This window comes from Rattus rattus, chromosome 11 (genome assembly GCF_011064425.1).
Source record: "Rattus rattus isolate New Zealand chromosome 11, Rrattus_CSIRO_v1, whole genome shotgun sequence".
Lineage (NCBI taxonomy): Eukaryota > Metazoa > Chordata > Mammalia > Rodentia > Muridae > Rattus > Rattus rattus.
Window position 1 is genome coordinate 79,568,190 of NC_046164.1, and position 12,318 is coordinate 79,580,507.

General features: G+C 41.9%; 2 pseudogenes; one reads left to right on the plus strand and one right to left on the minus strand.

The window, feature by feature from the left end:
• The first annotated feature begins 209 nt into the window (after positions 1–209).
• LOC116912037 lies at positions 210–954 on the plus strand (annotated as a pseudogene).
• Positions 955–2,630: 1,676 nt separating this feature from the next.
• LOC116912208 lies at positions 2,631–2,944 on the minus strand (annotated as a pseudogene).
• Positions 2,945–12,318: the final 9,374 nt, after the last annotated feature.

The following is a 12,318-nucleotide window of genomic DNA, read 5'->3' on the forward strand; positions in this document are numbered from 1 at the left end:
CAAAGCTCTAGCCAAGTCCTCAGACATAAAAGACTCAACAGTTCATTCTTTTACTACAGCATTAAAAGTAATGTTTCTGGTTGAACTTATTGTTTAACTTTTGCACCTCGTGATGGTGGCAAGATGTTGCTTTAAATTCAACCATTTCCCTCAATTGTAAAGACATATGAATCAGAATTGCATCTTCTGGGGACAAAACTCAGACCAGAATGCTTCACTTAGTCCAGAAAATTTCTGGAACATCTTGAAAGATGCTGATGAGCCCTTTTACAGTGAGACTCAGAGCCAGCAGAATAAATATACTTTCTTCTAAGATATGTCTTCCACAGAACTTTTCCTCTTTGCCTCTGAGAACTTGGCTTTCCACATCATTTTAAGTGTGTATGAGGAAGATACAACGTTACCATGCAACTTTAAAAAGCAGCATCAGGAGGTGATCCTTTTCCCCAAGAATCCAAGTACCATCACTTACCTACATGATAGCCCAGAGCCAGCTTTATATATAACTCTGGTGGGGTTAATCCCCCTTACTGCTGCACTACTCATCATGATAATAACAAAGTCTTATATCCCCATATCAGCCTTTACTCAGATGATTATAGGGCCAGTTTCCCAGCTTTCTTGGGAGGGGTCAGATGGGACTTTGCTCTGTCAGACAGAGCATCTGGCCAAACCAGATGACATTAATTTAGCTAGTAGTATGAGTCCTGTTCTGTTTTTATGGGTAGCCGTCCTATTTTCTGAAAGATTCAATGAATACATAGTCATATTAATACTAGGTTTAGGGATAGCATTACATAGTGAACTTTTCCTCTTACCACATTATCCCAAATGGTTCAAAGCCTTAAGGATCATAAATATTTGGTGGCTTTTATCTCATTTGTAGTCACTTTAATCCTTGAAAATATTTATCCAGAAAAAGGGCCCAGGAGATTTGGCCAAGGAGAAATATAAAACTACTTTCTTGATGTTATGTGTGGTGTCTATGGAGACCAGAAGACTGTTGAATCCCCTGGAGCTAACATTAAGAGTGGTTCTGAGCCACCCAGTGTCTAGGCTGGGAACTAAACTTGTATCCATAGCAGTACAGTCTTGAGCACTGAGCCTCTATCTCTACACGGTAAAGCTGCATTTTAACAATTCTGTTTCTCTTGTTTGGCTCTTTTTCCCCTCCCACTGGTAGGAATTTATGCTTCATACATAGCTTGTTTTTGTTTTTTTTCTAAAGAGTTCTTTCTCTTAGCAGATGATAGTAGTACACCTTCTATCCCAGCAGAAAAGAGGAAAGAAGCAGGTGGATCTGTGAGGCCAGTCTGGTCTATAAAACAAGTTTCAGGACAACCAGGGTTAGATGAGAAACCCTGTGTGTGGGGGGGTGGGGGTGGGTTAGAGATGTCCACCTCCCTTTGCCTCCCGAGTGTTGGTATTATAAAATTCATTTCTAAGTAATTTATCTTGAAAATATTTTTAACCCTTTATTATGTCATATAAGGTTAGTTTACATTTTTTGTGTGGGAATTGTATAGTCATGCACCTAAACATTTCAGTGTTTTGATTTTACTGAGAATAGTAAAAGACAAGGTGACAAATCCTCTAGTCTAGCAATCATTAAGTCATGTTTCATGAAAAGAATTCTACTTGTAGTGGTTTGAAGAGGTTTAGCCCCCATCGACTCACATGTTTGAATATGTGTGGCCCAGAGAGTGGCACTATTAGGTGGTGTGGCCTTGTTGGAGGAAGTGTGTCACTGTTGGGGTGAGCTTTGAGATCTTCCTCCTAGCTTCCTGTAAGACAGTCTTCTGGTTTCCTTTAGAACAAGATATAGAACTCTCAGCAGTGCCAGTACTGCCCAGGTTCCCCACATTGATGATAATGGACTGAAACTCTGAACCCGTAATTCAGCCCCAATGAAGTATTGTCCTTTATAAGAGTTGCCTTAGCCATGGTGTCTCCTCTCAGAGATGGAAACCTAACTAAGGCACTATAAGGAAGTTCATAACACCTTAAAAACAAAAGTATTTCTGTCAATAAATAAATAGATAAATAAATAAATAAATGCAAGCACAAGGTATGGTGGCACTTGCCTTTAATCCCAGCATGTGGGAGGCAGAGGCGAGCAGAACTCTGAGTTCAAGGGCCATCTAGTCTACGCAGCAATTTCCATGGCTACATAGTAAGACAAATAAAAAAAACTCCACTTTCTATAGAGGGGCAAGGAGCTATGATGTAATTCCAGTACCTAGACACAGGCAGGGCTGCTGCAGGTTTGAGGCCAGCAAATAAAAAAACTAAAAATACACATAGCATGTATACATGTTATGTATTGTGTACATGCATCAACATTAGAGTCCCAAATATTCCCTTTTGGCTCTCTTATTCTAGGTCTTACTAAGTACACCAGCAAAGATTTCCCTGACTCTATCTCTTAATGTTGGGATTATAAGCGTGAAACAAATGCCCAGGTAGGGACCCAAGTATATTATATAAGACAACTATTAATCATGTTTGTTTTGATAAGACACTGGTCAAAGGGGTCACACTGGTACATGAATTGCATTTTCTCAGTTCCAGGACCAAGTAAGGACAGAGCAGTCTAGTATCCATCATCTTGAAGGGTGATGATTCCGGGTTTAGGAACATTTCTTTGAAATGTTGAGATGGTCTAGCTGATCTGCAATATATCTATGCCTTGGGAGCCTGGAAGTGGCTGCTGCCTTCATAGCCTCAAAAGCCGGAGCCCTTCTCTGCGGTTGCGTGGCTGTACTCCTGCTCCACTGATATGTAGGACATGCTCAGCTAGTAGTGGGTCTCTGCCTCCACCTCCAGGAGACAATCATGCTCTCCTTTGCTCGGAAAGACATGGTCCGGTCCGTTGCTGTTGATGCTTCCTGATCCACTGCCTACCCTGAATACAGAAGTGGAGGAGGAAAGCCGAGAGCAACATGCTTCCTCCTCGGTTACCAACTAGGCGCTCTCCTCAGCTTGCGGTGTGCAATGTACACTGACCGACATGGCTGAGCACATGCGCTCAAAATTCCCTTTCTTAAGATGCACTTATGTTTTTATAGTGCTTTTAGTTATCCCTGAATAGGGAAGAATATATGTCCTTTTGGAGTTCAGACCTTACTGTTTTCTGTACCATCTGAATATTTAACATAAACACATATTTGTGGAACTGAACTGAAATTAATTTAACTGAGTAGAGGAACAAGTCAGAATAGTTCCCCAGCGGCAGCCTCTGCCAGAAGCCTAGGCACTATATATTATTATATAGGGTATTTTATTATTAAAAAATACCCTCCTTGATTACACAGTGTAGATTTAATATTTCAACATCGCTTCGTTTTATTTTTCTTTTAAATTCTGATTCTGGTGACCTACGAATGACCAAATAAATGACAGTTTCTGGCCATCAAATTGTTAAAAATCTCCACGAGGTGATTCCTCAGTACACCAGAAATAGAGAACCAGCCCTTAATGTATCTTCTATGATAAAATGACATTCTCTGTTCCTTTACAGTAACCATACAAAAGGTATTAAAAAGGGGGATTCATTGTGTATTTGCTTGTTTGAATGTATGCATATGTAAAACGTGTTATATGAGCTCAACATAAGCGAAATATCTGCCTTTAACTCTCTTTAATGTCCCATAACATTTGTAGGATTTGTTTTTCCTGCTTCAATATGTGCCCATCCCACACTTTCCAACGATGAAAATCTGTAGTAGTTTGAACGAGAATGGCCACCATAGGCAGGAAGTACAGCAGCATGCAGGCAGATAGGTGCTGAAGACGCAGCGAGAGATCTACATCTGGACCCACAGACAACAGGAAGAGACTACCAGCCACACTGCTGTACTTCCTGCCATGGTGATAGTGGACTTAACATCCGAACCGTAAACCATTCCCACTTAAATGATTTCCTGTATAAAAGATTCTGCCTGCCAAGGACCAACCTTAACTAGGTCCAGGTTCTGAAAGAAGGGGTGTTTGGGAGCAGCAAAAATAATGACTCCAAGTCCAAGCTGGTAGCCTGTGTTCTGCTAAGATGGCTTTCAGACTGCTCTCTCTCTCTCTCTCTCTCTCTCTCTCTCTCTCTCTCTCTCTCTCTCTCTCTCTCTCTCTCTCTGTGTGTGTGTGTGTGTGTGTGTGTGTGTGTGTGTGTGTGTGTGTGTGTTCTGCTCTGCTGTGCTCTAGAGAGCTTGTTCTTGCTATTCTAAAATCTCTGTAGTTGAGACAGCTAGTTTTCTGCCTAAGAGAGCTCTCCCTCCTAGTAAAAATTCTAAAAGCTCTCTTGGATAGCTCATGTATTTTCTGGCCAAAGTCAGATAAACTGCTACAAAATAATCTCGGATTTTCTGACGATGTCAAAAATCCTGTTAGAAAAACTCTAAAAGAGATTCGTGAGTTTTTAATCAAATCAAAAGGCCCGGAAATATTCCAAAAGAGCTGTTTTCCCACTTCAGATAGCCTTCTCTGGATAGCTGTTAGAAATCGTCCTAAAAGGGCTGTGTCAGCTCTCTAAGTAACTCTTGGGATTGTGATCCTGATCAAGTCAGAAATACTGTTAGAAAAAAAAATTCTAAGAGAGCTATGAAAAAATTCTAAAAGAGCTGTGTTTTATTTTCTTGGATTTTTCTGACAAAAAAATCAGAAGTCCCATTATAAAAAAAAAATTCTTGAAGAGCTGTGTTCAATCTCCAGACAGTTCTGCTCTCACTAGAAAAAAAAATTCTGAAAAGGAGCTGCTGTCACTTTCTATTAACTCATCATCTTATGCAGACCCAAAGCAGTTACTTTTATTTACATATCATTTCAGTTATTTATTACAGGTTTTCATCTGAATATCCTATAAGTTATCGTCCTGTTACCCCAGCTCCTTGATTCTTAGGAGACAGCAAACACTTTTTTCAACATTGCAGAAGTAGTCAGATATCAGATATCTGCCTGCCTCTGTTAAGCACAGACGATAAGATGGCTAAGCAGGACCCCACCGTGGAATCACCACTCCAGCCATGGCCTGGCCTGGATTTGCAGTGTCTCAGGCTGATCTTGACCCCAGGAGTCTGCCTACATTTATCTGCCTGTCTTTCGTATCTTTCTGACAGGCTGGCTCACAGTGTAGCTGCCTCTGCTCCTTTAGATCTGTGATGCTCCTTATACAATTTATATATTGCATCCTTATATTTTTGCATACTTGAGAAATTATATATTTTTGAACTCATGTTTTTAGAGTCCTTTTACAGAACCTTAAGGGCGGTCCTGAAAGTCCCAGCGTTTATCATTTTGCTGAGACATAGACGCAACTTTGCCTCCCAGTTTCTTGCTGTCTCTGATTATCCTGGAGTCATTAACTTAAACAAGGAGGACATTCCTTGAGGGAGGAACATAAAATATGTACATTATTATTCAAACAAGCCTTATACACACAGCAGCCATAAGTACTCATGGAAGCCTTTGCCGGCTGGCCCTGTCCCAGAGGCAGGAACCATGTTACTCTGTCCTTATTGAGGCCATGCCAGCTGCCATCGAATTGTCTCTACACAGCAATAGAAACCCTAAAACATACTCTTTTCCCTATCACTGACCCTGAGTACTTTGGAAAAAAAGATGTTGGAGAATGAACTAAGATAGGTACTTTAGGTTTGGAATAAGGAAGTTTATTAAATATGAAGTAAGTATCCATAAGAGAAAAAGAAAAGAGTGGATAGAATTACACAAATGAAATGATCAAGTCTGGTGCTTACATCTACCAGAGAAACTGAGCAAACTGTTAAGGTAGCCAGTTGGTGTTTTAAATGGAGAGATATCTGGGTAGAGCAGATATAATTCTCTTTGTGTACTGGCTTTGAGCTTCCCATTTCCATATCAGGCACTGGTAGGCCAGGAGACAAACAATAGCAGCTAGCCTTAGTCAGAATAGGTTCACCTTCTAGGTGTTCTCAAGGGCACAGGTTTTTAAAGTCCTTAGTTGTTTTCTGTTTTCTTTCCTTCATGTTACAGTGTTTCCAGACTACTTCAGAACAAGGAGTCTTGGGGACACTTTAGAAAAGTATTCTCGACTCTAAGAAAATAAGGCCTGTCCTGTCATCAGAGTTAGTTCTCAAAAAATACAAATTTACCAACAGAAATATTTTTAAAAATACCCTCTGCACGCTCCATTGTACCCCAACAGACACATCCCATACGTTCTCTTCATGGTCAATGTGTTAGATTTCAACTACTTAATTATACAGTGTGAGCACATCATTATATTACTTTTCTCTTCAAAATGACATGTGGTAGAGGTATATTTACTCACCATTACTTCTACATGTATGTACATTTTCCATTTATTTATTATTCGTTTGTTCATTTATTCACTTTACATCCCAATCCCAACCAAAGCTCCCACTCCCAGTTCACACCTCAGTTAGTCCCTCTGTCTCTTGTCCTCTTCTCTTTTGAGTAGGGGTAGGTCACACCTCGGTGCCAACCCACCCTGGCACATCAAGTCACTGCAGGACTAGGCACACCTTTTACCACGGAGTCACAGAATCCATAGGCAGCCTACATTCAGAGACAGTTCCTGCTCCAATTTTGGGCAGACCCATATGAGGACCAAGTTGTATCTCTGCCACAAGTGTGTAGGGGGCCAAGGTCCAGCTATTTGGTTGGTAGTTCAGTCCCTAGGACTCTTCAATGGTTCAGGTTGGTTGACTCTGTTGGTCTTGTGGAGTCCCTATCCCCTACATGTCCCTCACTCTTTTTCCCAACTCTTCCACAGACTTCCTAATCCCTTTCTAATGTTTGGTTTTGATCTCTGTATCTGTATCAGGAAAGCTGCTGGGTGGAGCCTCTCAGAAGACAGTTGTACTAAGCTCCTGATTGCAAGCATAACAAACTATCATTAATAGTCTCAGCAATTGGTTCTTACACATGGTATGGGTCTCAAGTTGGGTCAGCCATGGGTTGGTCATTCCCCAACTCTCTGTTTCATCTTTGTCCCTGCACTTCTTGTACACAGGACAAAGTTTGGGTTGTGTGCTTTGTAGGTGGGTTCGAGTCCTTACCCATCCACTGGGGATCCTGGCTGGCTACTGGGGGTAGTTACTACAGGCTTCCTATCCTCCATTACCAGAAGTCTGAGTTAGTGTCACCCTCCTAGACTCCCTCTAGCTTCCTTCATTCCCAGTTCTCTGGCAACTCCTAGAGATGCCACGATCTCTGCTTCCACCAATTTCCATTCACTCTTCTTGTCCTCTCTCCCAGGCTTTCCCTATACCTGATCTCCTCACTCTATTCCCCTCACCATCCTCTCTCCATTCAATTCCCTACCTCCATCCACCTCATATGACTATTTTTTTGCCCCATTCTAAGAGAGATTCAAGCATCCCCCCTTGAACCTTCTGTATCTTTAATATTTTTCAAATCCTATTTTTAATCATGGTTCTTAAAGCTTTCACCTTCCTTGTAGACTACCACCTACTAGAGGTAGTAGGAAAAAAAAGAATATATGGGAACTGTTTAAAAAGATTTTTGAAGCAATTTCCCTCTGTTTTGTCTGGAAATTTGAAGTTCTCTTCACAGGGCAGTAGTAGCAGTAGCAGCAGCAGCAGCAGCAGCAGCAGCAGCAGCAGCTCCATTCACTCACAAACACATACACCAGCAGTCCAGTTCAGTAGAGTTGGAACAGCAAATGGGAATCAGCATTGTTGACACTACCTAGCAGAGTCAGTCAGGCCTTGGCCAAGGTATGGGTCAATTGTAGGAACCAGGAGGAATGCCAGTTCTCAGCTGTATCTCTGTCAGAGAAGTGAAGATCAAGAAAGATATGAGACCAACAAGCTCAGCCCCCCTCACTGTCCATGGAGTTCTATTTATGTCTCTCTAAACATTATATGTCTTTCACAGTTCTTGCCTTAGCACATGTCTTGCCTTACCATGTATGTCTGTCTCAGAGGACATTACTCTGACAATCAGCCTGAGTCTGTAGAAGAAGCAAGAAACTAGAGCACATGACCAGAAATATTTTTGAGCATTTTTTCTAAAGAGGAATCCCTACAAATGCAGCCCAACTATGCAATGTAAGGCAGACCAATACATTCCTGTCATTAACAAAGAATCTTTCATCACATGTCCTTCCACATGCTTGCTTTAGCAGAACATCCTATCTCCTATGTCTCCTTCCATGAAATGTTCCTTCACATGTTTGTTCCAGCAAAACACCATCCAACCAACTTCCGAAGGAACCCTTAGGTTTCCGTTTCAAATCTCCTTATGATTTATCTTCATTGGGTCTGTGAGTTATATTATGTGCATCCTGTATTTTATGGTTAATAGCCACTTTTAAGCAAGTACAGACCCTGCAGGATGTTTTGGGCCTGGGTAACTTCACTCAGGATAATCTTTTCTAATTCTATCCATTTGCCTGAAAAATGTCATGGTATCATTGGTGTGGTTTCTTTTGAATTGTTTTATTTACAGTCCAAATGTTGTCCCACTTCCTGATACTCCCACTAAGAGTTCTTTACTGACCTCCTATCCCTTGGCCTCCAAGAGTGTTCTCCCCCAGCCACCTAACACACACACACACACACACACACACACACACACACACACACACACACACCCCTGCATCCCCCTTCCCTGGGACATCAAATCTCTACAGGAGGCTACACAAGGCAATACCCTACTACATATGTGCTGGGGACCTCAGACCAGCCCATGTATGTTTTTTGTTTGGTGACTTAGTTTAGCTTCTGGGAGCTCCCTGGGGTCCAGTTTAGTTGATAGCTGTTGGTCGTCCTACAGGGTTGCCATCCCCTTCAGCTCCTTCAATCCTTTCCCTAACTCTCCCATACGGGTCTCCAACCTCAGTCCAATTGTTGGTTGTAAATAACTGCATTTGTCTCACTTGGTTGCTAGTACAGTCTCTCAGAGGACAGCCATGCTAGGCTCCTGTCACAAGCACAACATGGTGTCAGTAATAGTGTCAGGGTATGGGATGGATCCCAAGTTGGGCCACTCACTAAATGGCCTTCCCTTCAATGTCTGCTCCAGTTTGTCCCCTGCATTTCTTTTAGACAAGAACAATAGTGGCTCAAAAATTTTGAAAATAGGCTGGTGAATGTATTTTTAAAAATGCTTGCTAAAAATGCTTGAAAGCTCTACTCATGGTCTGTCAACCTCTTGTGGCTAGCTGCACTAGCTTCTAATGACCACTCCAGTCTTACTGAACTCCTGTAGCTAGGTAACACTTTTCTGAGACTCTGGGTATATTCCAAGAAGAGCTGCTGACATGGTGCCAGCTGGCATTTTCCCAAGACCACCACCCATTCCTCTGGCTGGCTTTGCTAAGCCACTCAGCAATCGTCCCTCCTGAGAATGTTTGGAGCCACTGCTCACATTCCGTCAACCATTCACCCCTGCCACTGAGACCTTTGTTGCTTGCACCTTCTCTTTTGCCTGCCTGAATCATGGCAAACGGAAAAACACCAGAAAATCTTAATATTTAAAATCAGCCTGGGAAATCTTTACCAATCCTATATCTGATAGAGGGCTAATATCCAATATATACAAAGAACTCAAGAAGTTAGACTCCAGAGAATCAAATAACCCTATTAAAAATTGGGTACAGAGCTAAACAAAGAATTCTCAGCTGTGGAATATCAAATGGCCACGAAGCACCTTAAGAAATGTTCAACCTTCTTTAGCCCTCAGGGAAATGCAAATCAAAGCAACCCTGAGATTCCACCTCACACCAGTGAGAATGGCTAAGAACAAAAACTCAGGTGACAACAGATGCTGGCAAGGATGTGGAGAAAGAGGAACACTCCTCCATTGTTGGTGGGATTGCAAGCTGGTACAACCACTCTGGAAATCAGTCTGGAGGTCCCTCAGAAAATTGGACATTGCACTACCTGTGGACCCACCTATACCACTCCTAGGCATATACCCAAAAGATGCTCCATTATATAACAAGAACACATGCTCCACCATGTTCATAGCAGCCTTATTTATAATAACCAGAAGCTGGAAAGAACCAAATGTCCTTCAACAGAAGAATGAATACCGTAAATATTGTACATCTACACAATGGAGTACTACTCAGCCATTAAAAGGAATGACTTCATGAAATTCATAGGCAAATAGATAGAACTAGAAAATATCATTCTAAATGATCACAAATCACACAATCACAAAAATACACACGTTATGCATTTACTTATAATGAACAGTAGCCCAAAAGCTTGGATTACCCAAGATGAAATCCATAAACCACATGAAGTTCCAGAAGAAGATGGCCAATGTGCAGATGCTTCAGTCCTTCTTAAAAGGGGGAACAAAAATATTCATAGGAGGAGATATGGAGACAAAGTTTGGAGCAGAGACTGAAGGAATGGCCATTCAGAGCTTGCCCTACCTGGGGTTAGAGCCCATATACATATGGCCACCAAAACCTAGACAATATTGCTGATGCTAAGAAGTGCATGCTGACAAGAGCCTGATATAGCTGTCTCCTGAGAGACTCTGCCATAGCATGACAAATACAGAAGCAAATGCTGGAAGCCAATCATTGAACTGAGCACCAGGTTCCCATTGGAGGAGTTAGAGAAAAAATTGAAGGAGCTAAATAGGTTTGCAACCCCATAAGAACAATAATACCAACCAACCAGAGCTCCCAGGGACCAAACCACTACCCAAAGAGTACACATGAACAGGCACATTGCTCCAGTTGCATATGTAGCAGAGGATGGCCTTGTTGGGCACCAATGGGAGGAGAAGCCCTTGATCCTGCCAAGGTTTGACTCCCCAGTGTAGGGAGTGGGGAGGCGGGAAGGGGTGGGTGGTCAGGGAGGGCGAACACCCTCATAGAAGAAGGGGAAGAGGAATGGGATATGGGGTTTATAGACAGGAAGCCTGGAAATGGGATAGTATTTGAAATGTAAATTTAAAAATGTCCAATAAATAAATCTCAGGGGTATAGAGCAGTGAAAAAAATCAGTCAGGTCTCACAACTGCCAGACTCAGAATCTAGTGTCCTAATAACATCAGCTGTTCTATGTTGAAATTCTTCTGGTGGTGGAGGCCACTATGGAATCTAATAGTTCCCAGGTCTACAGAGTCTCACTACATCCCAGGGCTCCCTCCCCAGCCTGGCCAAAAAGCCCTTCTCTATTTTTCTCTCCTCTTCTGCCTCCTGGGACCTGGAAAACCTGCTTCAACCTTCTCCCAGCAATTGGCTTCTGCCATCTTTATTGATCAATTAAAATGGGGAGAAGGTTCACATGGAATCACCTGAGAATATGATCTAATCCTTTTCAGGGCAGTTCCTCTTGAGGAAGCAGAATTAGCATCAAAATGCAAACAGTACCAGGGTAATCCACAGCAGACCCTATCCCTCTACTGGGGCCCTATCTATCTACAGGAGGTGGTCTCTTCAAGTTCCATCTCCCCACTGTTAGGCATTTTGAATAAGGTAATCATGATTCCTGGAGCCACTCACATCCCAGGTCTTTTGGACTTTCTATATGTTCCCCCATCCCCATCCCCTGCTTCTGCATATTTCCAATCATTCTTGCCTTCGGGGCCTCTCTCCTGTCTCCCTCTGTAGCTAATCCTACTATCCTTTTCCCTCCTACTTGGATCCCTCCCTCCCTCTGCCTCCCATGATTATCTTGTTCTATCTTCTAAGTTGGATTGAAGCATCCTCACTTGGGCTTTTCTTCTTGTTAAACATCTTGCAGTCTGTGTGGTGTATCATTCTGTACTTTTTGGATAATACCCACTTATCAGTGAGTACATACCATGCATATCTTTTAAGAAGGATATAAATAAATCCCTTAAAGAAATACAGGAGAATAAAATCAAACATGTGAAGGAATTGAACGACCCAGTCTAAGACCTAAAAATGGAAATAGAAACAATAAGAAAATCACAAAAGGAGTCAACACTGGAGATGCAAAACCCTGGGAAAAGATTAGGAGCTACAGATGCAAGCCTTACCTATATAATACAATAGATAGAGGAGAGAGTCTCGGGCATAGAAGATACCATACAAGATAACAACATATCAGTCAAAGAAAATACAAAGTATAAAAAGCTTGCAACTCAAACCATTCAGGAAATTTGGGACACAATGAAAAGACCAAACCCAAGAATAATAGGAATATAAGAGGGTGACGATTCCCAGGTCAAAGGGCCAGAAGACCTCTTCAACAAAATGACTGAAGGAAACTTTCCTAATATGAGGGGGGGGGTGGTGGTTAAATATACAAGAAGATTTGAGAACACTGAACAGATTTTACAAAAAAAAAGAAATCTTCCCATGACATA